At 39.0% G+C, this 4895-nt stretch overlaps 1 pseudogene; it reads right to left on the bottom strand.

The window, feature by feature from the left end:
• Nucleotides 1-4111: 4111 nt before the first annotated feature.
• On the bottom strand, nucleotides 4112-4686 carry LOC103666929 (annotated as a pseudogene).
• Nucleotides 4687-4895: the final 209 nt, after the last annotated feature.

Raw genomic sequence — 4895 nt, 5'->3', positions numbered from 1 at the left:
ATGTATCAAGGTCATAAAATAATCCCTTTGTGGTCTTAGTGAGTACTTTTGTTTGTCTTGGAAAGCATTAGTGTCAAAATCTATGAATCTGATTTTTGGAGCTTTTCTGATCTCCAGTAAGTAAACACATAATACTTTAAACTTACAAATGTTGCTATTTAACTGTACTTTTATACTTTTAAAAAATATCCATAAAAGTAGTGAATTCACACAACTGCTAAATCCCTAGGTCCTTAGCAAGCACGTTATCACCGTATTACTGCATTGCTGTATTAGTGCTAATGCTATAATCATAACACGTGGCAAAATCCTGGGAACCAAAAGGTTAACTCTGGGGATGAGGAATGCAAGTTTGTTGACAACCCTGCATTCACAAAAGCGATCCCCCCCAACGTTATCATTTTCAACGCTTTCCCCTCTCTCTGCTTCTTTTTATTCCTAAACGATACAGCTTCAACACGATAATCTACATAAAGCACCCCCATAATCATATTAAGATTAAGGAAAATAGGTATGAAACATTTTATTTATGCTTAGTGACAGTAAGCAAAGAGGAAATAGGCAGAAGAATTTTTGTGACAGTTTGTATTCCAACAAATAATCACATGGTTTAAAGTGTACTCCCAAAGCAGATTATACATTTTACACATTTAATTATAATCATACTTTCCTCTTATCTGATATGAATATCTTCAATTTAAATATCAGCTTAATTGATGCCTATCATTTAATAATCATACTATGATCCAGGCCAATTATAACAATTCTTTCCTATAAAACTAGAGTTGTTAGACGAATGTCGAGGAGGAAAATGTTTAAATCCTGACATAAAAATGTCTGTGATAAAACCAGGGGCTTTGAATTTCATGGTCCTTTAATATTGCCTTTGAAGTAATGAAAAAGCCATTTTCCACCACTTGCTTCAAGGACTCCACTAATAACATCTTCCACAAAAGACCGATCTTTTTTAAAGAAGGATATTGTGACGTTATTTTAAAGCATTTAAAATCATATAACAAACTTTTACTGGAATCTCTCAGTCTACCTTTTTCATTCTCCCTAATGAAATACTTGTTAAACAGGTTACTTCATCTTAACCTTATGGAAATGCCTATGACAGAGCATCCATTATTTAATTCAGTTCCAGAAATAAAGGATAACAAGTTGGGGGTGGTAGAGAGGAAGGATGTTATAAATAATTTAAAGAATTGGGAAAAAGGTTTCTCTTTGGGTCTAGACTTCAGGTTCATCTTAGGTGGCAGGAAAATGGTGAACTGACAGCCTTGTACTCATCCCTGGTGGACACTTGCCCTTCACAGCAACCTCCCCTTTAGGATGGCTGGCTGTCCACTTAGGAAGGGACCTGGTGGCAGAGAAATCACCAGGGCTTAAATGGGTCAACAGAATCAGCAGCGATCTTTGCAGATGCCTGTGTGTTAAGCTCTGTGTGTCCTCAATAAAGTCAGCCACACCAAGAAGTGGGATTTTGGGAACTCCTGGAATAGGGCTGTCTAATTAAAAAATGGTTCGAGATGAAGTATCCCAGGAGCACAGAAATCCAAGGAGAAAATGAGTTTCTTCTTTTAACTTCATATGAGATCTTTGGCAAGGAAACTGCAAAGGGTAATTATGCAAAATGCACCTGAGGATGCCACAGACCGTCTAGGCTGAGGGAAAGGTGACTTGTAGCAATAGCCCCAGACTTTGGGTTTGTGCAGCCCGATTTTCCTGGGAGGATCAGGTACCAGAATGGGGAGTGATTCTAGGGAGAGACCAGTGAGGAATCAGAGGGCAGTTCTACCAGTCAGCGCTGAAAGGAAGAAAGGAAGAGGGAAAGGAAGGAAGGAAGGAAGGAAGGAAGGAAGAAAAGGAAAGAAAAGAATAAATGAACTAAGTAAAAATCTGTCTAAAGAAAGACTTCCCTGCAGTAATGGTGGAGGGCAGCGTGGTTTTTCCCTTCATCACATACACTTCTTCACTGGTTCCCTTCCTTTTCATGGGAAGAATAATAGTACCCAGATTTGAACCACTGTCAGGACTTCAGAATAGTGCCTGGCATATATACAGGTTAGCAATCCTCCTCATTGTTAGAACCTGATTTTATCCATTTACAGATGCTGATGGTGACTATCTCTTAGAATGGCCAAATGGATGAGCCAGCATAGCATTCGTACCAGCGTAAGTGTTAAAGAACAGTTTCCTAAATATTTTATGACCTCATTTCATTGGAATCATTACATTCCACAACACTGCCTGGGTCAGACCTAGTTCTATAAAATAATATAGATTCTTATGTTCCAGACCAAACGAGATGAAACTTCATCTTGAAACCTTTTAAAATTAGCTGGCCCTATTCTAGGAGTGTCCACAACAAATAACTTCAAATGGGTTATCTGAGAATGACTCAAATTTCTTCAAGGCAGGAATGTCTTTTAAATGTCATTCTCTTCTGCTGAAATTTGAGTTGATTCCTTCTTCTTGTCTTCATTTTGTTTTATTTATAAAAGCTGATCTATGTATAAAATATTCCCAATTTTTCCTGTTGGGAATGAGGGAGAGGTTACATCTGAGTTAGCAGGTGGCATCATATAAAAGACAAGATGGCCAATTTATTTCACGGAACACAAAATCATAAAATTTTAGTGCTGACATGGGCCTCAGAAAACGTCTAACCCAAGTACTTCATTTAAAAAGTGAGAACAAAGAAGCCACCTACGCCATATGCTTAGTGAATCAGAAATGTGGTCATTAATATAGCACAGTAATAGAGCCTAAATAAAGCCATATAAATATAGCTATATAATATATAAAGCTTATATACAGCTAAAATAGTGAAGACTATTTTGATAACTGTGATGTATAAAAGGCATCAGATTGGTAATCTTGGCTGAGGACTTCTTGTTAAATTGTAGCCAGAATTAGACCCATCATGTTTTCCATAGTGGTAACCACTCCATTCACAAAAGTATGAAGGATCTAATCTTGGTAGCAATCACCACGTTTAATTTAAAGAGGGGGAGGAATTCTTAAAATATTTTTTACGTTAGAGAATTTATTTGAAGTTATAGTCAAGACATAATTTTTTTTCAAGGCACATTTAATTTAATATCAAGAGTGCAAGGGCAACCCTCAGGTCCCCTCCCTCCTCTGGAGCTTCGTACTATCACTTCGCTATTGCTCAATAAATATTGCTTTGCTGCCCACCACACACACACACACACACACACACACACACACACACACAAAGTGCAATAGAAAATGCCTAAATACAATGAAAGAAACACATTCCCACATTAACATCAATGACAATGCTCTTTTCAACATGTGCCTGTTGCAGGCAATGGGGATTTAATTTCACTACTGAAAAGAATAACACAGTGAGTCTCATCACAGCCAATATCCTACTACACTCTAGCAGTGAAACGAATGTTTATAATGCTTCCAATAGTTTCAACCTGAAGTTTGATAGCATGCCTTTATACTTGTACAGTCTTACTAAGATTGTCTACAGCATTAGAACTATTCAAGGAACAAACCATTGATTAAAGCCACATTGATTTAAGGCTCAATCAAATAATATAGAGCCTCAAACTAAATGGTTGAATATATGAACTACTTGTACTGACATCTATTATTTGATTCTCTCGTGACAATTAAATTGGTTCTTAGCAAAAAACAAAAACAAAAACCTCTTTAAGGGCAAAATTCACCTCACTGGAGTTTTGACCCTGAAGTTCAACAACAATCACGAAGTCCACGGTCTTATTGGCAAAACTGATACACAGTGTCTCTAACTCACGATGCTCAAGGTTAAGAACATATTCTGTTTTTACATTTTACTGGAATTTTACATGTTCAATCCATGATTTCAAATCTCTACGTTCTCATTCCTCCAAACTGTCTGAAGACACAGTGTGCCACAGACTTAAGACTTTCGTTTTCCCCTCTATTTTCTTTACAGAAAAATGTTCCAAGTGTCTACATGTTCTGGAAGGGGAATTTTTCGGAGGTGGCCCCTTCTTTGGAATAGTTCAAAACCATCAGTCCTTTGAAACAAGGGGAGGGGGGAAGAGAATAAGGCTGAAAGACAGGGTTCATCCGGTAAGTTTTATCTTAACCGTTACAAGCCGGATAGTATAAGAATGAGGCCTTTTTTAGCTCCAAATGTCCGAGTCTTGGTGTGGAAACTGAGTACTTGCATGTCCCCCACCACACCTCTCTCAGAGTGGGACTGTCAGGGAAGTCTTGACTGGGGAGTATCTCGTAACCTGCCAGGCACTCAGTTCATTTTGGGCTTGTTCCTGTTTGTCTTTAGTCTGTTCCAACTCACCTTTCATGTTTAGGAAGAAACAAGCTGATCACTGGGTCTACCGTTGTTGACCTCAGGCAATGCTAGGCTACTGGACTTGCTTGAGGTGCTGGATTTGAGTAGGCCACTCTTGCTCCCCTTGCTGCTTGGTTGCTAGTTGCAGTTCAAGGATGTTTGCCTCATTGCTGCTTTAGTGTTTCCCCAGACCCCCCTCACTCAGTTACATCACTGGAATTAAGATCTGTGTCCTTGCCCTCCAAAGCTTGGACATATGTTTCCTATTGCCTCCTTCTTACAGTTAACTCATCTCGTGGCATAACCGTGAAGTCTGTTTCACTCAGTCGAACCTTTTTGGAAACAGGTTCCTCCATGGTCATCTATCCTCCAGATAGAGGCTGCGTTGGCACCGCCCAGTCACATAGGTCAAGGCCACCAGCCCACACTACCGCTGGCTCCCCATTCCACTCCCCACCGCAGCCCCAGCACTCCCCTTTCCTTGCCAAGACATAATTTTTGAAAAGGAAGATTATTAATAGTCTTAAGGCTAATTATTGACACCCTCAAAATCTTTGTGTATGAGAACTCG

Source organism: Ursus maritimus, unplaced genomic scaffold (assembly GCF_017311325.1).
Source record: "Ursus maritimus isolate PB19 unplaced genomic scaffold, ASM1731132v1 scaffold_13, whole genome shotgun sequence".
Taxonomy (NCBI): Eukaryota; Metazoa; Chordata; class Mammalia; order Carnivora; family Ursidae; genus Ursus; species Ursus maritimus.
Note: the sequence above shows the minus strand (reverse complement) of the source record. Positions and strands in the feature narration are given on the sequence as shown.